The sequence below is a fragment of the Taeniopygia guttata genome, chromosome 3, assembly GCF_048771995.1.
Source record: "Taeniopygia guttata chromosome 3, bTaeGut7.mat, whole genome shotgun sequence".
Classification (NCBI taxonomy): Eukaryota; Metazoa; Chordata; class Aves; order Passeriformes; family Estrildidae; genus Taeniopygia; species Taeniopygia guttata.
Genome location: NC_133027.1, coordinates 12,818,082 through 12,844,442, shown reverse-complemented (window position 1 = coordinate 12,844,442; position 26,361 = coordinate 12,818,082). Strand labels below are relative to the sequence as shown.

Here is a 26,361-nt window from a genome sequence, read left to right as displayed (position 1 = left end):
CACACAGCTTTCAAATCTAGCAGTAGTAAGAGTTTAGCCCTCATTAGGCAGGAAAAAAAAATTACAGTGGTCTAAAAACCAAGTCAGACCTTCAGAGTTAAATGACGATGTTAAAGTCAATACTCAGTTGATTAGAATAATCTGATTCACCATTTAATGAGGAAGAGAAGAAAGGCATTGGATGATTAGATGAGTTTATGCAGTATAGAATTTCTCTTTCCTGAAATACAGAGGACTGGGTAAGAAATCTGGACATTTATGCAGTGTCATGATGCCTAGCAATGACCTGACTTACCTTTAGCCAACCAAACAACACTGGATGGAACAAGTGTATTCAGAGTGCTGCTGGTTTTTAATCCCTCTTCCATTTGCCAAGACAGACTCTTCTGACTTCTCTATGTGTGTTAATTTTTGATTTTCCAACCAAAGCAAGTTTTGCTTAGCAAAATCTTCAACACTGCTAGACTTTGCTCTACCACATATCTGTGGGAGTGTTGTCACCTGCAGCCAAGGTGGAGCTTTGTGGGGGTTCAGAAGAATGCCCAAAGGCACAAGACACTATGTCCTGCTTCTCCTTTTGTCCTGTCCTAATTTCCCAAGTGTTCTTGAGGGACCAGTTACTTTAGTAGGTGGTTATGAAGAATCACAATTGTTCAGTAGATTTAAGAACCACGTACAGAATCAAAGTATTTGAATGTCCCATAAAATAAAGAATAAAAGTCTTATAAAATTATGGGCATAAAAATAACCCTAGCCTAAAGATTTTATTGTTAATTGTATGTAGAGGGTTGACCCTGGCTGAATTCCAAGCACCCACCAAAGCCTCATTAGCACTCCCCTTTTCAACTCTAAGGGAAGAGAAAATATAGAGATTCATGAATTGAGATAAGGACTGGGAGACATCACTCTCCAAATACCATCATGAGCCAAGCAGACTCAGCTTGGGGATATTATCTGAATTTATTATTACCAAAATCAGAGCAGGATAATGAGAAGTAGAATAAATATTAAAAACACCTTTCAACCCCCTCCCTCCTGCCCAAGCTCTACCTCTTCTCCTCCATGAGGGTGGCTGGGGAATGGGGGTTATGGTCAGTTCATCACACTTTGTTTCTGCTGCTAAGGGAGGGGAGTGCTTCCCATGGGAGACAGTTCTCCACAAACTTTTCCAATGCTAGTCCATCTCACAAGCACCAGTTCTCCATGAACTGCTGCAACATGGGTCATTTTTCCACAGGGTGCAGTCCTTCAGGAACAGACTGCTCCAGTGTGGATCCCCCATGGGGTCACAAGTCCTACCAGGAAACCTGCTTGAGAGTGGGCTCCTCTCTCTGTGGGTCTGCAGGTCCCTGCCATGGACCTGCTCCATCATGAGTTTCCTATGGGATCACAGCCCTCTCTAGCATCCACCTGCTCCTGCTGGGATCCTCCATGGGATGTAGATGAAGCTCCGTGCCCCTGTGGTCCTCCATGAGCTTCAGGGGAATCTCTACTCCAGTGCCTGGAGCACCTCCCGCACCTCCTTCACTGACCTTGGTGTCTGCAGGGTTATTGCTCTCACATGTTCTTACTCTGCTCTTCTCTGGACACAGTTACTTAGGCCACTAACTTTTGGTTTTTTCTTAAATATGTCATCACAGAGCTTGATCACCCTCACTGATGGGCCCAGCCTTGACCAGCAGCATGTCCATCTTTGAGCCAGATGGCCCCAGCTTTGTCAGACAAGGGGCAGCTTCTGGCTTCTTCTCACAGAAGCCACCCCGGTAACGTCCCTGGTACCAAAATCGGCTGTGCAGACCCAGCACACTGAATTACCCTGTTCTCATTGGTAAGTGTGAGCTATAGGTTATTTCTATATCTAGCAGGAAATTGAACCTCACATAAAATATATGACAATAAACTGGTGTGCTATATAAGTGCATACATATACAATTATATGTATTATATAAAATTCAAATACGAATATAATTGCTTGAAATATAATAATTACATTTAGAAGAGGTGCATTATGGCTGTGGTAAACCTTTATCCATCTTTTTCTTTTTTTCCAAATATGCAGCTGCCAACATACCTAATTAAAATTAAAGTTTTCATGAAATTGATGAAGAGTTAATGTTTTTGGAGTATTTTTAGGAGTTATTTGAGCCAATTAATGGGCTGATATTCAGCATGTGTTTATGTCCACTTATCCTTTGTGCTATTTTAAGCTTGAGAGCAATAATAAAAGAAATATAATGCCAGAGTGAAACATAAGATTAAGACTATCTTTAGAATTTATTAATGTGACAAAAAGCTCAAATTAAAAATGCTGGACAGTTTTAGAGGGAAATTCTGCATGATAATCAAGTCAATTTTAGGCAAGTACATTAATTTCTCCAATAAAAATATTCTATGACATGCTCTGTGCCCAGTGCAGAAACCCTGCCAATCCACTAAGTGGTAATTTGGGGTCAGACCAGGGAATTATATGTTCTGATACCTATTTTAAGGACTGATTATGCATCCTATATGGGATAAAATATATAATACTCCTCATGAAAAAAGCTAGAATCCAGGTCTTACCATTTGTTTTCCTCAGATGCTTGTGCTCTCAGCCCATTAAATATCAACTTATTTTTGCAAAGCAGAATTGCTGAAGCAGATGGCAGACATATTGCAAACCAGCCAGGTATATTCTCCATGTCGGTAGAAAATAAAAATTTTTATCTTCCCCAGGCTGATGAACCATGAAACCCATGAAGTATGAAGCCCTCCCTAAAGAATAAAAAATAATCCCAAATGGATGGGTTAGCCAGTGATCCACTGAATACAAGGGAGAATCTCCTCACTCTCCCTTGCCAAAGCAGAGTAGCTACGATGTCTTTTTTGAAAGATAAAACTTAGAAATCTTAGTGCAAGAAAAGAGTGTGAATACCAATCTCTTGTTGACACCTGCTTTTCTGTACAGCAGAGTTAGTTTTTGCATTCATGCCATGGTGAACATAATGAACCCTCTTCTGAAATTCCATAAACCCATTAGATTCAGCAGCTATTTCCATCTAAACATTAAGGCTGCATAAAAATGTCACCACATAGATTCACTTTATTTATTACTTATTATCTACTTCATTTATATAGCAGAGCCTGAATCTCTCTTTTACTTTACAAACATAAGCAGTTTTTTTCCTAGAACATTCTTCCTGGCCTCCAGAAAACTTTGCCAGAGGGCTGCAGTCAGCCCAACTCTGCTGCCCAGAGCCCAAGTCTCTGGCATTTCTGTTGGTACCTCTTTTCCAAGCATATATAGTGCCTTAAACTGCACCACATATTTTTAAAGGACCTAATTAGTTTTCTTTATTCCTTCTTAATATAATTTGTTTTAATGACCTGGTAGTACCTAGTAAAATCCCATACAGGAGCTGCTAGGACAAAGTGTTAATTAAGGATGTGTAGAATATCACAAAGTTCTTATAAGACCCATTTTGGTCTTTCCTTCTCTTGGTGAGAGATGCGAAGGAGAATTTCAAAATGAGGATGTGGGATTTTTCTTGTCTTATTTAATGAAAAGAACAGAAAATACTTTGCTAGCTAGAGAAAAAAAAAAAATCCTCATTAAGTCCATTAGTCAAGATTAAAGCTGGAGGCGACACATAAAACACCTGAACCACTTCTCTGCCAAGATGTTTTTATCAAGCTATCTATTGTCTGTACAGCTTAATACCCTCAGCTCTGTGCACACACCTCCTCCTAGTGATTAATTTTTAAGAGGGCACTCACTCTTTGGTTGCTAAGGGTTATGATGTAGTTTTTTTTAAGAAACAATACACTAAACATTTCAAGTAGGGTAAAGTATTTGTTGCTGCGCTAAAACTCAGACAAGAGAGAACATTTCACCACTGTTACCTTCAGACAGTTCTTTTCTCAGGCTAAAGCATTAGTTTCTCTACAGAGGGATTCCTGGAAGAGCCCAGCCCTGCAGGGTGCAGAGGTTCACTCTGCTCCAGCAGGAGGCACACAGCCCTGTAGTTGAGCTCAGGCTCTGTTGTAAGTGCCCTTCTGGCACCAGCCCCAGCAGTGCTGCTCCAGCAGCACTCCTTGGGATCTGTCCTCAAGGAAAACCCATTAGGTTTGCCATTCCCTATTCCATGTTTTCCCTGGGAAGTGAATTCATGATTCCTAGGGAGTCAGTAAAAAGGGCAAAGCCACAGACCTTCTAGTTCTGTATTCACAGGCCAACACCAAGCTCAAGGAAGCAGGAACCTCCCATAGCCACCCAACAGAATGGGAAAACTGTTTTGAAAAACCCAGTGAAGCAACATTTTATTTAATCTATGCATCCATTTATGCACGTGTGTATGTGCAAAACCACTGAATATTCTGAGTTGAGAGGGACCTACAAGGATCATCAAGTCCAACTCTGAAGCCAATGACCCATATGGGGATTGAATACACAAGCCTGGTGTTATTAGCACCCTGATCTCACCAACTGAGCTATCTATGTGTAAATAGATAGTTACACAACCCTATATTAACTCTAAATGTGCAACAATAATTTAAATTTTTACATCAACTTTTTTTTTTTTTTTTTTGTACTTGGAAGAGCAGCTAATCTATGGCTCCTCATCCACCACTGAGAAGTAATTTGTTATCTGTTGTGGGGAGGGAAAGATAAACACCTATAACAGATTTATAATAGGTTTTTTTTGCAATGACACCAATTATGACTAAGCTATAAGCTGAGGTGGCACAACAAATTGTTCCAGTACACAGGTACAGTGCTCCAGAGATCTCTGCTTTGTCTGCTCCATTGCGACATACTAAAATGAAAAGTAACCTGTCCCTCACATGGATCTCTTGGCAAGCACGATGATGAATTATTGTTGCAGCCCTGTAGTGCTTGAATTCTAGTTATTGTCTGTACACACTTATCTGGTACATGCACATTTAACTTGTGATTTTTATTCCTTTTATTTGTTGTAGGAGAGCATGAAGTGAAAAAGATTCTGTTTCCCCATTTGCAGTGAGAAAAAAGTGTATCTAACCTACACCATCATGATAAAGCACACCCTTCAAATCTCTTTCTTCCTATTTTAAAAAACAAAAATCTTCAAAATAAGCCAGGCCTTTTTCAGAATCACTTTCAGGTCTTACATTCTTGGCAACATCAGCTCTCTGTCTTGTAGATATTGGAGGGCAGTGAGAAACTTGGTTTTGACTTTCGATTCAGTAGTCTGAATTTTATTGTATTGCTGTCTCTTGTACTATGTAAAGTTTCATGTATAAATTTATATTAGGTTCTAGTTAAAATCCAGTAATAAGTAATGTATTTATACTGATTGCTTTAAATATCTCAAAGCATTCAGAATTTATAGTAATATTTATATAAATTCTGTTATGTTCAAAATGAATATGTCAGCTTTGTCCATCCATAGTGAATGGTCATGAATTTCTTTTCAGGAATACAGTTTTTATTTGGAACATGGTAAGAAATCTTTGAAGTCTCCAGCCCATGGCTACTTGGAAAGAAATTGCATAGTTCCTGGGAGGTAGGATGGGACCATGAATAGATGCTTTATTCTTGTGCTGCAATAGTTCTATTTATGACATGCAGTTGGGAGAGCATGGAGTAAGAAGACGTGGTGGTAGAGACAAGAAGGGGTCTATGGCTTATTGTTGTGGTAGAGAAATATCTAAGCATAACAGAAAATTTGTAAAGCTTCTCCTCAGTTACCAAGATAACTGGATGTCTAGCTTTCCTCCCATACATTATATTTTACAACTTAGTCACAGCGTAACTGCTTAGAGACATCTTGCTAACAAAGATATTAACTGCAATAAATATTTCTTGAATTCACCTCTTTCAAGATCTAGGTTTTAGTCTATCATGTCAACTTTGGTTACTCCAAAGTACTTGGGGCGCTCCAAATTGCAAAGGAATTGATGACAGGCAAACATTGACTCACCGAGTTCCCCCATAGCAGACTGAATATTGGTCCCATCTCACTCCTGGTCTGCCACTGAGAGCCAGGGCTGCCAGATATATAAATGCTTGTCTATACATGAGCCACAAATATTTATCTATCCAGAGCTGGGCACAAATTTATACTGACTTCATGTAATAATGAAAAGAGAAGAAGAAAAAGTAGACATTACTCACACAGCAATATTCATACATTTTTGGCTTCTTCAGGGTTGGTGCAGTCTCCCCTTAGGCACCGTGGGTAGGGCTGGGACAAAAACGTGAGGGTCCTTGAATGCATCCAGAGGAGGGTAACAAAGCACGTGAAAGGTGTGGAAGGAATGTAAGGAGCAGCTGAGGGCTCTGGGCTTGTCCAGTCTGGAGAAATGGAGGCTGAGGGACGATCTCATTGCTCTCTAAAACTTCCCGAGGACAGCAGGTGCAGAGGGAGGAGCTGAGCTCCTCTCCCTGGCATCCAGGGACTGGACATATGGGACTGGTTGTAAACCATACCAGGGAAGGTTTAGACTGGACATTAGGCAGCTTTTCTTTACTGAGAGGGCACCAGAAGGCTTGCTAGAGAGGTGGCCAATGCCACAAGCCTGTCAATATTCAGGAGGAATTTGGATCATACCCTCAAGGACACACTTTAACTTTTGGTCATTCCTGAAGTGCCCAGGCAGTTGGACTGGATGATTGTTTTAGGTCCTTTACAACCAAAATAGTCTATTCTATTTGGGTTTTTTTTCCTGAAGAGAAATGTAATGAATACAAGGAATCACAGTATGGACATTGGAAAAGATCTTTCAGTGACAAATGATAAATATAATTCCGAATGAGAAAAATGATTTGTTTGTATACAGAGTTGAGTCTAAATCAATTAGATAGACCAAGAATAACTTTTATTTTGAGACAAGATACAGTAGGAATGCTAAACAGAGTAATTGCCCATATTCCTGTAAGGCAGAATTTATGAGTGTTGCTGCTTATGGCTATTGAGTGAAAATGGATATGGAGGGTCAGACTGATCTCCTGTAACTTTATTTCCCTGAATTTAGATCTCTGCTCTGTTAGTCATTTGCACTACTTCTGTTTTCAGATTGTTAGAGAAGAAATAATGCAGGGCATCTGAATGCAACTCCCATGGCCTGACGTGTATATGACCCTGAGTAAGCTCAGGGATATAGACAGAATTCTTCCACAGATAATGCCTCCTTTTAGACTATATGACAGCAGGTGAAAATAATCTACTTAATCTTAAATTTCATTTAAAATGAAGCTGAATTCCATTCTGACATACTGTCAAGAAAAACTTTGTATGTTTCAAGAATGTCTTATTCTTCAGATCTCTTTCAGAGAGTTGTCAAGACATGTAGAGATGTCAGAGAATTTAGTGATGTAATGACATCTTTCAAGGGACAAAAAAATGTACATTTTTAGTTTGGGTTCATGAGCTAATTGGTACAAAGTCTTGCTATCCTGAGGAAAAAAAAAATCTAAACCAAAACAAAGGCTATGGACCAGTTCCACCTACATTACCTTACCATGGATAAAAGCAGGAGTTATTTTGGCTTCTCAGAGTTTGATGAGATCTGGAAATAGTCCCTACATGACCAGAATTTGTGTAAATTAAAATACTTGAGAATTGAGAGTTTTAGATGCTTTTCAATCTATATTTCTCAACTACACTGATATATACACACACATTTCTTTTGTTAATGCAGCTGCACACTTCATGGTGTTAAATTTATAGATTTTGCAGATATTATTGCCGCTGGAATGAGAATTAGGCTTTTTCCCCATTCTCACATAAAAATTTCATTTATGGTGCAAATGAGTGAAATTTAAGTTGCTAAAAATGATCTAAATAACTGATATCTCTGATCCAAATCTAGCTTATTAAGTATAAGGCTAACACAGCTATAGTACTAATGCAGACGTTTAGCAATGAGAAGTAATATTCTTGATTCCAAGGTGCCTGTTGGAACTCCATGTGGGCTTTAAATGAAACACTGAAATCACGTAGTAATGCCATGGAAAATTTACCAGTGTTCCCTCTTGTAGTATCCTTGTGGGTTTCAGTGAGACTGCTCACTCAGTCACCTAAATTCAATCATGAATGGAGGGACTTAATTATCCATTTGATTAAGATTTTCACATCATAAGCCTGGGGGACTGTCAATTTGCTTATCAAGAAAAGTAATCATAACTAAGAAATTACACTATTTTAATAAGTAAATTAATAATTTGGAAGTTGTGGTTCAGCTTTGGAAATGAACTGAATTAATTAATTTCTTCATCATCACTAGTTGATGATAATTCATGCCAATTCTTTGCATTTGAAAAAGGAACGTATGGTTTCAGGTTCTAGAAAGTTTGATTCAGCAAAATACATGATTTACAGTCAGAAATTGTCATGGCAAACATAACTAAGTTATATTTGTTTCATTGCCACTGGCTATGACTTTCAATTTCAGTTTAAATTCTCTCCCTATAGAGAGCACTATATGTCTGGTACTGAAAAAAAAAATCCATATTAAAAAACTAATGACCCTTAAGGTTCATATAGCCAAGAAAAACTAACAACATTGATAAAAACCTAAAAATGATGATAAAAAACTAACATTAACAAAAACAAAAATAAATAGTATTGGAGAAAATATTTGTTTTTTATGTCAAAGACTGCCCTGAATATGGTCTGGGGATTTTCCCAGGTACAGTTCATTTTCATTTGCTTCTGTTCTTTGTTACAGTAAACATGTTAAAATACACGGATCTCTGACATTATCAGGATGAATTATAACAGGAAGAGTGTCAGTCTTCTTGAACAGCTGGACATCCATAGTCTTGCTCTGTAAGGGGCAGGAATTAGGAGGAAAGAGGTCCATCATCTTCTCTAACTAACATCCAGTGAGAAAATAATTGTTCATCACATTAAAATCAGAGGGGATGAGAGAGGACAGAGCTTTTAAAGTTATTTAATTATCACAATGTCTTAAAGGATAATTTCATATACATGTTTATTTTTGTAGGCCAATTTAGGCAATTAGCCATGGTTTTTAAAATATCAGAATATCAGCATAACATTTAATACACAGTAATCAGTCATTAAAATGCAACAGAAGCAAGTAGACCTGGACAGATGAGATCTTCCAATGCCATATCCAAGAGAAGACTAAAACTCCAGACTTTTTAAATTGCCTTGACACTGTGTAATTCAGTGTTGACATAACTTTGAGAATGTAGCTACTGCTCTGTAAATGTTTAGTCTATTGCATAACAAACATCTTTGCACACACCGAGCTTCAATTTAAAGATTCTCAAAACAAGCAACTGTTATTTATAGCAGAATTTAAGCTGGCTCTAAATTCAGCTCAGTACCAGAACATCCCATAGATCCCTGCACCACTGAAGCCAAATTTGTCCTTTCCTCTAAAGTAGTCCTTAAAGTTGAAAATATTTGCAATAGAGGGGAATTTTTTGTTTGCATTTTTTTTGATTGGCAAATCTTGCATGCTCCAGAAAACCAGACAGGAAAAAAAATCTAGGAATATTGGAAGAACTGGATCAGCGCTATGCCACCAGCTCTAAACTGAAAACAGTTATACATTCAAATTTAATTTTTCTAAAACAGAGCATTTTGGCTTTAAGTTTTTAAATTTCTTTTTTTTTTTTTTTAGATTTATTAGGTGTTATTCAGAGAAAAGAGGTGATTAAAAAATTCCTCTCAGCCCCCACCTCCCCCACCCATAACTTGATTCAATGATTAAGGTAGATAATTTCCTAATTTCAAATTATTTAGTAAAAGCCACAAATCCTTTAAAAAAACCTTTCTGATATAATTTCCTCTACTCCAGCAAATAAAATAAATCTAGCAGTTCATCTGTCCTATTTCATAAATATGTTAATAAGGACTACAGCTAAGCTGGATCTCAATGATGGAATTGCAGCATGATGCTGAATATCTGTGCTGGTTTTTGCTGGGATAGTGCTAAATTTTTTTCACAGGAATTTGTATGGGCTTATGTTTGGGATCTGTGGTGAAAACAGTGATGATTTCACAGGAATATTTTATTTATTCATTTCTGGACAGTGCTTAAACAGCATCAATATATTTTCTGCTCCTCAAACTGATCCACCATCAAGGAGGTTGGGGGTGTGCAAAAAGCTGGGAGGAAAAGAATCTTAATTAATTTTGAGTAAACATGATCATAAAGATAGATACAAAATCTAAATCTATTGTTTCATGGATATGTAGCTTAGAATAATTACTCCTCAAGGTTATTTTTTATAGGTTCAGCTAAAGGAACTGTACTGAAAGAGATAAGGTAACAGAATATACCTACTTAAAATTGACTAATTTTTAAGAAAAGAAAGATCACTCTAAGTATGGCTATGAACACCAGCTGCAGCTATTTAAATTTTTTTTGTCAAAATTCATGAAGAAATTTGAGTCTAAAGACTCAGGTTGGAGACTATTATTTCCTGCTATTCTGTACTGTGAATACTCCATGCAGGCTACCTCTTTATTGAGGTCTGAGTGCTACCTGGAGATGAAAAGGAAACATTTTACTTATATACATTTAGATAAGAAGGGAAATAAATTCAAACTTTCCTCAGCGGAAAAAATGGAAATACAGGGAATCTGTCTTGCCTCCTGACTATCAAAAATACTGGAAAAAAAGTCCTAGGAAACCAATATGAATGCTAAATATAACCTTCATTAATTATCCAGTAGTTCTCTTTTCCAGTAATAAGTTATACAGCATTATCCCAGAGTTAGCAAAATAGCATTTTCCATACTCCATTGTGGGGAAATTTTCAGGTAAAAGCAGTTTACCTTATTTGCAGTTCCTGTGTTTTGTAACTTTCCAAGTGAATGTCAGTGATCTGCCAATCAAATCTTTGCTGAAACACTTGGAAAAGCAAAAACTCTAATGGCAATGTCCTTCACCACTTCATAGGGAAATGTCAGCTTAGCAGACAAGAGATCTTGTAGTCATTATTCCACATGTCATTCAAGAAAAAAAAAAAAGAAAAAGAATGGATAAAGTAAAGTATTTCAATGCCATTGCATGTATTTATGTTTGTTGGCTTTGACTTTCTGTCATACTTCAAGGTTTTATGGCATACTTGTCCTCCATGCAGTGCTTTATCTATGAGGTGAAGAATAGTATTCCATTATTGCAGCAAGAGGAGGGAAAGGACAGGGAACTGATCTGCTTAAGGCTATTTCTCACATCACAAGAAGTGAGGAGAAGTGTCCCTATTTTTTCCCAAACACTGACCTTTTACCAGTCTTTCCCTCTGTAAAACATGACTCACTGTGTTGTTCTACTCCATCACTCAATTGATCCTTCTGAAGTCAATTGTGAGACTCCTATTGCATGCAGGAGAAAGATAAACCACAAAAACCCCCAAACAAATAACCTACCAAAACCAACCAAACAATAAGTCAAACAACAAAAACTCTAGGAAACCCCCAGATTCTTCATATCTTTCTTAAGTTGCTACCTGGCTTCGTCTTTGAATTTTCTTAGCTTTTCCTTTTTTTGAAGTTCATGAGACTTTTAAAAATAAACAATTTTTTTTCTTCACAACAGTATACTGAATAAAATTGCTAACTATAGCTTAATTTTACACTGAAGAATTCCTGTAGAATTCTGATTATTTGCATATGATCTAACAAGAAAACAGATAACTGAAGTACAACTCACCAGTCCTAACCACTGAAACATAATTTTTAATAAATTTCACTTCAGTTAGCTGAGCTATTTTTAAATACAAATTTAGAACTTTCATGATGACTACTGGATTTTAAAATTATTATTATTTATTTACTGTTTAAATGTCTGGAAGACATCCAGAAACAGTCAGAAATCTTGGGACCATAGGTTGAAACTACTAACTTCACTTCATGACATTCTTGACTCATGACCTTCCCCAAAATAAAAACATTTTTTCAAGTCTTTTCTGTGATGCAGACTGCCTTAGATGGCACTGAAAATATACAAAAATGGTAGATTGTATTTACACTGGTAAATAAAAATACTCTTCTTGGTAATGCTCAATGTTATGTCAAAGGCTCATTATTCCTAACTGCAGTTAGGAAGGTTCAGATTTGATATCAGAAGAAGATTTTCTGCTGAGAGGACTGTGAAGTCCAAGAAAAGTTTTCCCAGAGAGTCTATGGTGTCTTAATTCTTGGAAGATTTTCAAGATTTAACTAAGAAGAGTCATAGCTGACCTGATCTAGTGCGGAATGGTTCTGCCTCAAATGGAAGGCTGAGTTATATGACCTCTATTTCTACAATTCCATTCCAAATTATTTATTTTATAGCTATTTATGTTTGATTTCTTTATTTCCTTTAAAATGTCTGAATGTCTTTGTTCTATAAAGAAGCAATAATTGGGCACCTGCAGTTCAGAGTCCTACACATGTGCCAAATTAGTGTTCCTCAAAAAGTGAGCAATTGACTCAGTATTCTTAAAAGAATATTGAAGAATTTCCCTAAAAATATGAACCTTAAATACTCAGAAATAACAGAGTTTAATTTGGGAAGCAAATCTACTTACAATCTGCATTATAGTTCTTGCTGATTTCACTGAAGGCATGCAGGTCACCGAATTTGCTCTCTGAGCACACTGTGGAAGTATATTTAGTAATTAGCTGAAAATGGAGCTGCGCTGTCTGATGAATCACTGATGGACTGTGGGACACATAACAAAAGCTTTCCAGTGCAGCAGGGTTTGCAGAAATGAGTGACCTACCTATGTGTGCAGCACTCAACCAGCCAGCCAGGGTTAGACTGAAGCTTTGCTAGTCCCAAAGGCATAAAAAAAGTCATCCATTTCTTTTAAGAGGTAACTGTATTTTTTGATCTTTACATATGTTGAAACTGTAATTTTGGCAACGCAGAAGTAGCATATAATAATTTAAATTTTCATGTGACTTTTTTTTTTTGCGTTTTATCAGATCCCACTGATGGCCTAATTGTACTCATCCAGATTCTATCGGCAATGCCTCTTAATTAACTCAGTCTACAACTTGTTCCCATAAAACTCTATCAGGCAGGGTTATTTATGGGAACGTGGCTAAATAGTAATGTTTACTGGTCGCTGGCACTGCAATTACTTTTCAAAATGTCCTTGATACAGATTTGATTGATACTGGCAAGCACCTGGTAAGCCATTCCTACTCAGCAGACATAAATAGCAGTTTAATTTAAGATACCTAAGTCACACTGCATAACATTTAACAAACCAAAACAAACTCTTTCAGTCCAGGCCAAATACTGACTTAAAACAGTGCAGCATCTAACTTTTAGTTTCCTTTCTTGCAGTGACAAAAATTACAAACTTGCCTGCAGAATGAGAACTGAATTGCAGTTCAGCTCATCACACAATGCGAAAACTGACAATATGAAAGGCCAGGAAACACCTGCCAGCTGTAGATGAACACTGGGAACAAGAATGTGTCTGCACTTCTGTCCATCCACATGCCCTGAGGTAAAAAAAAAAACAACTGAGACTGTTAGCAACATTATGAAAAATTAAATTCTCTATTGGCAAAATAAATTCTCAGATATTGCCTACTTAGTGAAAGTTTATGACTACAGTTGTATAGATGATGTTGACATGAAACTCTCATTTAATTATATTATGCCATATTTGCATCAACACAAGTGTCAAAGAATTCAAAATTTCTTTTTTAAAGAAGTCACTGAAGACTGAAACAGAGAGAAATGGAGGCTTTCATGCACAAAAACCCCTTGTTTGTGTTTTCTAACAGCAAACTGAGTCTCAGGGCCATGTGAAATCAATTGATCTCTATATTGCAATACATTTAACCATGATGTTTCTGCTTCTACTGTGTGCTTAATATCAAACAATCTCATTTACTTTAACTGCAGATAGGGAAAAAAAAAATACCTGTGCAGAAATTAAGGGTTGGTGCTGAAGGACAGAAACCTCAGCTAGACTACAAATGTGGAGATTCAGTCTTGTCCACTGAGTTAAGGTAAAATTTTAAAGAGAATTTTCCAAGCTTTGTGCTTCCCTTTGGGTCTCCAGTGAAAGTCTTGATGTCTCTGTGTCCTTGGGCTTTGGGTCTTTATCTGCTCATTATTGAACAAAGAGTAGCTTTAACTAACTGTGTTTAGGAGCAGCTCTAGAAGTGCTGCTCAGACACTCATCTTCCATGGTAGTTACACAGCTGAACATGCTTACCTAAGCATTGAGTACTTTACCACTAAACAGGAATTGTGTGATTAGGAGGATCTGGGAAATTTTTTGTATTTTTTTTAATTGTCTCTTCCCATGCTGGTAATTCTGGGCAGATGTCTTTGAAGTTACTCTCCTGTCAAGATGATGCAGAAGGTCTGGGCTTCCCTGCCCTTCCACCCCTCCAGCCCCTCCTTCTCTCTTCTCTATTATTTATTTTGTATTTGTCTAATGTAGACAAGATCCATTGTTTCTATAATCTCTATTTCTGCCTCTACAATAGGCCTATTGCTAATTGCTGAGATATCGGTTAGTCCTGGTACCATCAGTCATATGGTACAAAACTGCTTTGCAAGGTCAAAGTCAACTCTGGTAGTGCTGAAAAACGTTTTCTTTTTTTTTACTTCTAAATTTAGGCAGATAGAAAAGTTGTAAAGAGCAGTTATGCACTTGAGTTCCCTAAGCATTACTTCAGATACTGCATTTGCTTTTATCTTCTGACCCAAGCGACCTAACGAGGCTGGTCCAAGAAAGCCTGGGGGACAATTCCCTGTGTGCAAGGCAGAGCTGGCAGGTCAGGGCAGTGCCCAGGGACTCAGTGCTCTACTGCTGCCTGACCCACAGCAGCTCTGAATTCAGCAGCCTTTAGGCTCCATGCAGTCCTTAACCCTACACCATTTTGACTTTCTAAATAAACAAAGGCTTTTATTCTTTATAAAGCTAATGCCAACTGCTCAGTCACCTGGCTGAGCCCCTTTTTCTATATCTTTAGATTAGTCAATGCTTTATATGACACTTTATCAAAAACTTCTTGTGATAATGGGAAGCTAAAAGTGAGCAGGCAAATTAATAGAGAAGTAATTACACAGATATATCTGGGAATAATAATTTTTACTATAGGCAGAGAGTTGCCCCTAAGGGTCTTCTTTTTATTCACATTTGATAACTTTTTCTCATCCTGATACTTGAATTTAATACAGGACTTCCAGGACAAATTTAGGCAGAAAAATCTTTTAAAAAGGATATCAGAACAGGCTTTGTTTTCAAAGTGGAAAGGTCTTACTTTAACAAACTCACAAAGTAAATGTGTAAAAAAAATTTCTTAATAAAGAGCTATTTTTAAGGAGCCTAATAGAATAGTAAAAATGGCTTAATAAAACTGCTCAGACAGATTCGACATTTATGGGGATTTTCTGTAGAGTGACATAAAAATAACTAAACTAAGATCATAAACAAAATACATTTGCACCTTTTTGCACGTGCAACCTTATCATGTGAAAGAACACATAAAAATAGATGTTCTCCTTTGATTTAAAAAAAAGAAATTACATACTAATTTCTTCCACAGACCTAGTGCTTAAATCCAAACCAGGGAAACAAAATAGTATATTAATGTATAAAATATATCTTTAAATGTTCTCAGCATTCATCACACATATTTTAAGATGTGAGAAGTGTGAGGTTTATGGTGTTGACGTGATATCTGGATGTTCAGACTATCTGGGACCTGTTCAGCCTCATTACATTTGCCTTTCCATCTGCAAAGACCCCAGAGTGCTTTCTAAAATGTGAAGCTGATGCAGCTTCCACCCATTCACCAAGGGACCCCTCCCAGCCTTGAGAGCTGAACTGCAGCCCTCTTGGAGGGATTCCAGGGTGGAAAAGTAACACAATGGACAAGAGGCTATTTGGAAAGGGAAAATGGCCAATGGCATTGGGGCACCACTTTCAGGGCTAAAAGATCTCAGATGTCTCAGTAGAGCACAACAGACCTTGGTATGCTGAAGCAAGACCAGCACTAAAACCAGTCCTGTGCTCTACATGTCTGCAAGATAAACCTGGCAGAAACTGATCATTAATTTTTTCATGCCTGTGAGGAACACTCCAATTTTGCCATGATGCAACTTGCATCAGGGTGCATCATTCAGCAAAGCCTTAAGGCCTTATCATACCAAAACTACCTGTAAAGTCACCACGTAATGTGCTGAATGGAAATGAACCATCCCAACATCTTAAAGGGTTCCCTTTTAACCTTCTGTCCGCAATAAAATTTACCATGAAAGATGTTTTATGCAGTTCCTAACTAGGTCAGCTATTTCTGGTTTTAAGTCTATGTGTTTGGATCTATATTTACCTTTGGCTTTATATAAGACAATCAAAAATTTTAGTACTGGAACTGCTTTTTCATTTTTTAAATATAATTTTTTTCATTTAAACTATCATGACAGATATAGTCACATTCCTAAGAATCCCATGACCCAGAATATGGTGTACTTTATATTACAGAATATGTAACTCTCCTAAATAAGAAATTTTAAAAATATCTACTAATAATTTTATTGAACACATCATAAGTAATAGGTTACAGCCAAATATGCTTTACATATATTTAAACGTCTCCCAAAATAGATAAACATTGAATTGCCCGATACCAAAATGCATCTCTGCATGATCTAAATAATAAAAAATTACAAATGTTTCATATATAATTCCTCAACTGACAAATTTTTATTACCTTTTCCTTAATTATTTAAAATACAAAAAAAATTTCATGAATTTTCATATAAATCTGTTGACAACTTTGAACCACAATTGAAATTTCTTAGCTGAGAAACTGGCTCATTTGGACCAAGTATGACTTCAGTTTTTTAATTTCTTCATTCTCTTCAAATATTTGTGCAAACCAGTGAATTGCAGGCAGATATTATATATTTTGCTTTGGAATTTATAGTAGCATGCTTGCAGGAATTGAGACTAGACAGTCTGATAAGATTTGGCGATAGATTTCATACTCATGCAATTATGTGTAAAAGAGGGAACAGTCACAAAGAATAACCATGGGAATCCCATCTGGTTTAACAAGACAAAGTGCATGGTGCTGCCCTGGGCTAAGGGCAAGAAAGATGAAGAGAGACTTTTCACAAGGGCATGTAATGACAGGACAAGGGGGAATGGAAGAGGGTAGGTTTTAGATTTTGGGAAAAAAAATTCTTAACTGTGAAGGTGGTCTGGCACTGGACCAGAGAAGCTGTGGCTGCCCTGTCCTTGGGAGTGTTCAAGGCCAGGCTGGATGGAGCTCTGAGCAGCTGGGTCTAGTGGAAGGTGTCCCTGCCCATGGCAGGGGACTGGAACTGGATGGTCTTTAATGTCCCTTCCAACCCAAACTGTGCTATGATTCTATCAATGTTCACAAGGCAACACAAGTAGAGCTCAAGTTCTACAATTCATTGATTAACTGACAATCAAAGGAAATTTATAATAAAGAACATTTTTTTTCAGTACAGAGCTATCTCAAATACTTGACAATATGATCAGAGGAATTGTTCTTCCAGTATGCTGCTTTTAGCATGGGATTATATATTACATAAAATTTTAAGTAGCATGACATTGATGTGAGCAAAATTATGTATTTCTTGAAGTTCTTAAATTATTTAGTGTTATTTAGTAGATAGAATAAACTTTTCCCAGACAGCAGGATTTATTGCTCATTCTAAATGACTGTAACTAACTGTGACCTTCATTTATTGCAGGAAACTTCAGTAGGATTATTATTGTTACTAGAGGAGATATCTGAGTTCCCACAGCTCTTGGGTGTAGCTCCCTGGTTTTTGCAGTGATTTACTGTGGGAAGACAAGAGTGTGTCCCATTTATAGAAGGTGGGAAGTTCCCAGAGATATTTTGACTGGTCTTTTTGAACTCAAAATGAGTGTTAAGCAAAGCCACATTCAGATATTAAGCTGCTATTGAATATGAATTGAACCATTTCATAAATTCACTGAATGCAGAGAAAGACTCATACAAGTGTAAATTAGAATTGTCATTCACATATCTATGACTTCATTAGCATCAGCTCTTTGTGAAAATTTTTTATCATCATTAAAGGCAGAGCTTTTCTCTATTATTCTTGAATTAACTCTCGAGTAAAAAGATGTGTTAGTGAAGATCAATATGTTTGCCAGGAAGATGTTGCTGTTTCTTGAGACTATTCTAGAAGCAAAACATTTTGCTGTTATCTGCATTTGGCCTGTTGTTACTCAGGAGCAACTTTTCAAATGTCTTTCAAAATTCCCTCTGATCACATACCACCGTGTGAGGAGGTAATATAGCACAACAACAATACTTTTGCCTTTATTTAGTTATCCACTCCAAAATTTTTCAAGAGATTGAAATTTAAAAAGTGGAAAAATGTTCACATCAAGTCATAGGAAAAATCACAACTCTTTGCATTAGTGTTATGATACAGATCTCAAAAGCAAGGTAACAGTGAAGGGAAAACAATAAAAAAAAATAGAATATAAAGGTAAGAGTTTCTTTTTGATCAATATTCATTTTTTAATGAGTTGATGTAATTTGTTCCTGTGATTAATTTTTGATTAATTCTTTAGAAAAGCTTTTTCTTAACAGCAACAAAAAAGGTGATATGGTGGATACTTTCTGCAAGACATTCTTCATCCTCTAAGAGGTCAAAAATCTATTATTTAAAATGCTGCTAATCAAGAAAGCCAGAGAACACACCTCCCTATCATTTTCAGTGCTTAGCAGAACTCTCTGGAGTGCCAAGGGATCTATCTTCGCCTGGCATCCAAAATATGAAAGTCAGAATTAAAAGACAAGATGTGGGTCATTTTAGAATGGGCCTGAGTACAAAAAAGGTAGATTGCCATATAAAATGAAGGGAAATGAAGGACACTGGTTTGTTATTTGATATAATCTTTTCCATCCATAGTGGCATTTTGAAGACTGAGGCTGCTTATCCTGGGTTTAGTTGTGAAGATTGCACATTGAAAGGGAAAAATGCACACAGATTGATTGAAAAATGCATACAGCTCCACAGATCTTGTTTGGTTTGCTCTTTTCTTCATATTTAATGATTTCTGTTATTGTCTGATCATAACTGAAGGCTTACTAATAGTTAAAATAGTTAAAATATATGAAATATACTGCAATAAAGCTTCCTAAAACTGGCACTACCTATGTATCAGCCTCATATTTAATCTACTCCAGTGGAACAACAGCTTGACAATGTGGAAAAATTCTCAAAAATAGCCTATTATGGATATTTTAAATCTGCTAATTCAATACAGCCATGAAATCTTGAACATTATAATAAATTATATTGATACACAACAGGATGTTGTTTGCCCTTTGAAGTCACATGCTGGTTGTAGAATTCTCGCATTTAAGAGTTTATCATTAGTATGTTTAACATGTGCATTATTATCACACTGATTTTAAAAAGCCCTTTAAAGCAAATTGTAGATGTATTCATTCCTTAATTACCCCACTTTCTCAGTCCTCTGTGGGTAGCTGTGACCAGAGCTGTATTTGTGCTGACAGAAGACTTTGTCCCTCAGCTGTCAATATTCTTGTTTTGTGAGGTTCTTGTGCTGAAAGATGAAGGGCTGGAGCTTGAGCATAAAGGTTGCTTTGGTTTCCTCCCCAGTTTTATACCAAGTTTATTTCCCTGCATGCAGACCCCAGTCCCTGTGAACAAAGCTGGAATTTCGAGGTTCTGATGAAAGCTTCCTGTGAGAAGACAAGTTAAGTGTGGAATTCATCACATTGCAGGAATGCAGACAGGTAAATTTCTGTGCAGCTGAACTTTGGGTTAATTCTTATTCAAAGTAATTATTTTTTATATTTTCAGTTTTCAATACTAATTTGTACAGTATGTGAGTACAAGGTGGTATTTTGTTTTGCTTTGAGTTTTAGGTTAGGAGGGGGCTTTGGGGTATTGTTTTAGAAGTTTTTTTTCTTGTTTGTTTGTTTTAATTAATATAAATATTGGTTCTGATTTTATCTTTTTGTGTTCAACCGTTTCCAGAATAGCTCTGTCTTGCTTCTCTTTCATATTACTGTAGGAGTTATTAAAATACCATATTTTTATTACTGCTGAAGTCACACAGGTTGAAGCACATTGAATTTTTTGATATCTATCGGTTCCTTTGAGAGTGTGACTCTTCCTCTAACTTTTATATTCATCCTGAAGTCTAGAAAACAGAAGACCACGGGATGATCCTGATTTTTTCCAAAACATGATGATTTATTTTTATTATAATTTGTATTACATTTTGTTTTCTTGCCCTATATATTTAACTATTTATATATTTAGTTTTATGTTTTCTTTTACTAATCAAATTGATACAAATTGATAAAAATTATCAAATTGATACATGACTCAAATTATCAATTTTCTTCCTTCTACAAAAGAATAGGATAACATTTCAGGATATTTCTGGGTGCCTTTTAAGTGTGCCCCTTACACTAGGATTGAATAATACTGCATTTCTGCCAGCTGTCAATCTTTCTTTAGCAGTAGGCAAGAAATTCTGCAAGTCACCATTGATCTGTGTTATAGAATGCAATGTGCATTTGAAATTTATGTTCAGCTTTTTCTAATGCCAAGGACACCATGATGAATTATTGTGGCAATACAAATTTTCTAATATATCTTACCCAGCATATGTCCCCTCACTGAAATTCAGTATTGGCCAGAGTGTAAATAGCCAGTGCAATGTTGTTTTCAGACAGACTTGTTTTTCTTGAATTTAGGGGATAACTTTTCTGAGTTGAAACATTTTCTGGTACAAAAATATAGTCTCCATTCAAGAAAAGTCTCCAAAAAAGTGAAAAAAAAATGTGACTGGACAGAAAAAATGTCGTGTGGCAGATGGCCCAAGAGGATGCATTGTATGGAATAACTACCTTTAAGTGTAGAGGTTTTAACTATACCCAAAGAACTGTCATAAGGGTAGTGATAAATACACAGAAATATTCTGTATCTACCTGATTTCCCTTATTTTCTGTTTTATGATTAGTAGTTGTGACTTTTGAAAATATTAACTGTAGGTACAGGAGGTGGAAAAAAAAAAGAGGATGTGTAGTAAATATTGTTCAAGTTAAAAGATTACATTTTAAGATAATTAGGTTTTTCACATTAATATGTGGTGTGGGGGGTTGATAATATCTTGGCATAAAGAACTCATTCTGTTCTGGAATATTTCTGAGCTCTGTTAGGAAGAGAAAGTATGAAACAGAATTATTGATGATACTTCATAGTTATCTTTGTTGGATAGTTTGTCTTGCTAAACTTTATTTTCAGATTTTGAAGAGAAATTGGGCTGGGGTGAGGAAAAAGCTTTTAAAATTTGGACAGCCCTGAGTAATAGTGTTAAAAGATTATTTTTTTTCCCTATGAGGCCAGAGTTTAGCAGCACAAAACAAAAATACATTAAAAGAGACCTCCATGAGTGCCAAAAAATGCCTTTGCAAATAAAATCCATGAAAGCCTCTGATATTTTGGTGAACTTAAAGACACACCACATAACATATATTAACATATGACACCTTCTCTTATATTCAGGGAGTTAGCAGCGTCACCAGGCTTCCATGGAAAGTGACTGAACAGGAGAATTTCCATCTGCCTCAAGTTAATGGAAGACAATTAGTGCTAATTAAATTTTACCTGACCCATGGCTTCCTATGGATTTGGTCACGGGCAGATGTCTGAACTCCAAAACTTTGGGATACCAAAACCAAGGCCTGTTTGCAAGGAGAACAGGGGTTAAGGGGAAGAATTACATGAGTTCAAAATATTTTTGCCCAATCTTATTTTTGACAAATCAACTGCCAAACACCATGGGGAGAAATCTGTAATTTAATCTTTTGCTGAAGATTTACTAAAGTTTTACTATACTAAAGATTTACTGAAGTTCTGCTAAAGACTAAAGGACACATAAGATCAGGCAATACATGATTTTAATAATAATAATAATAATAATAATAATAATAATAATAATAATAATAATAATAATGATGATGATGATGATGATGATGATGATGTTAATAATATTTTCCATAGAGTTCTTTCCTGAAAAGTTAGTCTGTTCTGTTTATTATCTAAGAAAAACACTTTTTTGCTTTACAATTCATTTATCCAAATTCCTAAATGGTAAAAAGATGAAGCAAAATTGTTCTGCAGATGTCAACATATGTTAAAAAGCTTTTGCATACTTTTAACTTCATGTTTTTAGTCCATTACTCAGCCAGGATGCCATTCCTGGGCACAAAATACAGTTTAGAAGAAAATAAAAATCACTTTGAGTTTTGCATCACTGGTGGAAAGGATACAAATTGATAAGGTGATTGCAATCCTTTAATCATTTAATGATTTTCGTAATTTCACTGCGAAGTAGGTGGCAGTTTTCATCCAGCTTCAAGCATTCTTTGTCCATTAAATGAGATAGAGAAATTCCCAGGACTACAAATGAACTACTTTTACATGATTTACAGACGTTTGACTTGTCTTGTATTAAATAAAATGATCAAAAATGACCTACCATTCTGGTTCAGTTTAAAAAAAAAATCATTATCATGCTTTCAACTAAAAGAAAAAAAATGTAAAAATGGGATTCATAACTTCTGAGTAGTTTCAACTAAAAAATATTTAGAAGAGTAAAGAACATTTGTCACTGGCATTTTAAAAGCTATTTTATGCCTTTTAAATTTAAAAGGCAATTTTGTTCTCTTCTGAAAGAGTAGTATTTTTTTTAGGAGGGCTGTAATTCAGCTCAAATGAAACTAATGATTTTTACTTTATTGCTTTTGTTGTCCCTTCCCTTCCCTTCCCTTCCCTTCCCTTCCCTTCCCTTCCCTTCCCTTCCCTTCCCTTCCCTTCCCTTCCCTTCCCTTCCCTTCCCTTCCCTTCCCTTCCCTTCCCTTCCCTTCCCTTCCCTTCCCTTCCCTTCCCTTCCCTTCCCTTCCCTTCCCTTCCCTTCCCTTCCCTTCCCTTCCCTTCCCTTCCCTTCCCTTCCCTTCCCTTCCCTTCCCTTCCCTTCCCTTCCCTTCCCTTCCCTTCCCTTCCCTTCCCTTCCCTTCCCTTCCCTTCCCTTCCCTTCCCTTCCCTTCCCTTCCCTTCCCTTCCCTTCGTCTGCTAGAGCAAAGCCATAAATCTCAGTGGAAGACCTCCCCCATGAACGGTATCAAAGAGTCCCACCGGGTCAGCTTTCCTTGGAGCGCACAGCAATTTATCTCAGCCCTGCAGTGTCAGGAAAGCAATGGCAGGAGGGGGAGGCTCAGTCTGTCAGCAGAGTCTCTCCTGAACTGTCCACCCACGGTGACCTCCTGGCCCTGCGGAAGCGATGGCGGAGCTCCCAGAAACCTTCTCCGCGCTGGGGAAGCGTTTGACAATCGTTCCCTTTGTTGTTCGCACATTTCACGCGTTTAAAGTCATGGAGCCTTATCTGTCCCAGGGCAGGCTCAGGACCAGCACATTCATTAGAGCTGGAACTCGTCCCTGCACTGAAATTGCACTTCATTATGATTAAATGAGGGCAGCTCCCCTCTCATTGATTCAATTTAATGAAATTTCAGCAAGTGTAACTTGCTCTTCTATACGGTAAAGGTGGAAGACACACTAGAATAGAGACCTTTCTTCTGATTTTGCATCTACCTTTTGTTTGACAGGCAGGGAATGGAACTGAAACTGATTTTTTGTTAATAAACAGTATCTTTCAGCAAAGTATTTATACTGATAGGAAAGTGTGATGGCCAGGCTTGATTAAAAGACAGGAACAATTGGGCACATACCTAGCTAGTTTTTAAGCTTGGAAGGCTAAATTGCAAGCTGTGTCTAATGTATTAGCAAATAACTCCTTTTAATAATTGTATTATGTGACTGGGACCTTTTCAAGGCACAGTCAATCCTTTTCTCTCCCAATGACTGGATGGAAAACATGCTTCACAAATGGTGGGAATTTTTAAAGTCTACAGAAATTGTAAATTCAGTGGTCTGAATTCTCTGCAGTGTTTTGGCTGCCCATAGTCACACAGTGCTGTGTGTAAGTTTCTGCCTTCCCAGGGGAGGAGGGGCAAGAGAAAAGCTGAAATTCAATGGAAGTTCAGTACCAATGGAAAGAATTAATCACAGTGCAGACAGCCTGTGACACCCCCTTTGTCCCAAGAACAAATCTCCTGTGGTCCATATAGTTGCAGTCAGATGAGTTTTGGAATAACATAAGACTTAATGTCACGGAGCCAAAAAGGCAAAAGAAAATGTTTTTTATTTTTAGCAAAACAAAGAGAATATCCATAACTGCTACAGGTACGGAAAGAAACAATCTTAGAAATCCTGTGAGCCTGTTCAGGCATACTCTTGGGACTAGCTGACCTTAATAAGCAAAAATTTTATAAATGAAATTTCATTTGCAGTAAATGGAAGCATCTGATTAGGTGGAATCCTGGCATTATTCAGATTATTAGGAAATATGTCATGAGTGGTGCTTTCAGGAATTTTCTTTACCCAGTAATAAATGCATTAAGGTAATCACAGAAAGAAGTATCTGTTTTGTCAAACATGCCTTTTAAATTATGTTTGTCTCAAGAAACATTTTAATTGAAAGTGAATAATAGAAAATATTAAAAAATTCAGACAAAGATCAACTTTTAAATAAAGAGTTTTGTAATATTCAGCTCATAGCTCTGAAATACTGACCCAAAGAGGGGTAAATTAGGATTTTTGGTGGTGACTGGGAGAAGTGGTGACCTTGCTCTTAAATAAACCAAGGCAGATGGTTAAGATGATCCTTGGTCACTTTGAAATCCTAGAGGTACAGTTCTGCCAGTTTATTTCCAGGAACACTGATATGTTCTTATATGTTTCTCTGTAACAGCTAAAAACTAAACTTAGGACTAGAAATCAGAAGGAGATATCTCAAGATTTTAATTACGCCATCAAAGTCAACCATTGCCAAACATTTTATGCTGATTGACTGCCTACATGATTAATTGCTTTAGCTTTCTACCTGCAAAATGAAAACTTCTGAAAAGAACTAATTCACGTTTACTATGTAAACATGGGTAATGTCATAAACCATTTATGGAGCAGTTGAGATTAGACACATCTGCAATAAATGCTAAACTAACAGATTAAAAACTGGATTTTCTATTTTTGTTTAATACAAGACAAATTTCAGGATTATCTAAGGTATGTCTTGCTTCATTCATTGATATTACGACATTTGGTACCTTTCTATTGAGTTATTGTGCGTTGTCAAATGTATGTGCAAATTTAACTAGTGTTCGAAAAAGAAAAACCAATAGAACTCCACATCTGAATAACTAGTTCAAGTTTTCCCTTTATTATGCTCAATTTTTGTGAATCACTCAGTTGTCAAAAAGATCAATATCTACATACAAAACCAACAACAGCAGAAACAGGATGCTATGACTCACATTGCTATGAAATCTTTGACAGGAGAAGGAGTAAATCATAAATATGATTAATGGTATGACCTCAGTTTTAACCTTGAGTGTCAAACTGATGCTTATTTCCCATTCATTCTATTGAAAGTCAAAAGCAAAGTACAGAAGATACATCAAAAAAGACATTTTAAAAACATATCAAATAGCTGTTTTAAGCTGTGTGTTGTGCCAAAACACTGAACTGCATTATAGCTAGGAAAGGGGAAATCCACTTTTTTTATTGCAGGAAAATTACCATAGAAGAAGTACAGATGGAGACAGTCACCAGTCATCTTGTCTTTTTACAATTTTAAAATTATTTTTTCATCTAATATTTGCATATATGTATCTTTTTATACAAATGTGGATACACAGCTGTAATTAATACATGTTGTTCTGTAGTTTCTTACAAAAACCATATACATACCTCATTAAAAGTGAAGTTAATGTCAATTTTAAGGGACTGAACCTGTGACAATTTGCATATTCTCAAATAGTCAAAGTTTATTGTTATTACTTAAAAATTAGAATAGCTTGTTATGAGAATACCTGTTCCAATAAAGATGCAATGAAATAGAGCGATGTGCACAAGAAAATAATTTTAAACAACATGGCTGATGTAAATTAGAATTTTTTTTCAGAAAAAGAAAAAAAAATATATAGCTGATAGTCAAGGTTCACACTCACTGTGCAAGTTCTGTCTGCATTCATTCTTCTCTTAGGCTACTAAGGGATGAAGATCACTTAATGACTTTTGTAGAGCAAGCAATTATAGTGTTAAAATGGACCACATATAAGAATTTAATCCAAATCTGTAGAAGCAAGAATTCCAGGAATATCCAGAAGTCTCATGACCAGTCCCAGTGACTTTTGCCAGTATTTGCTCATGAATAATTGAAGAAATTCCCTAGGTATATTTGTAAGACAAAAGAAAACAAGGCAATACCAGATCAGATTT

General features: G+C 36.5%; 1 long non-coding RNA gene across 1 annotated transcript; it reads left to right on the top strand.

The window, feature by feature from the left end:
- Window positions 1–1,275: 1,275 nt before the first annotated feature.
- LOC140683642 (uncharacterized) lies at window positions 1,276–25,095 on the top strand. Its single transcript, XR_012054833.1, has 4 exons — window positions 1,276–1,828; window positions 13,282–13,447; window positions 19,637–19,742; window positions 23,099–25,095. It is a non-coding gene; the product is annotated as an uncharacterized lncRNA (long non-coding RNA).
- Window positions 25,096–26,361: the final 1,266 nt, after the last annotated feature.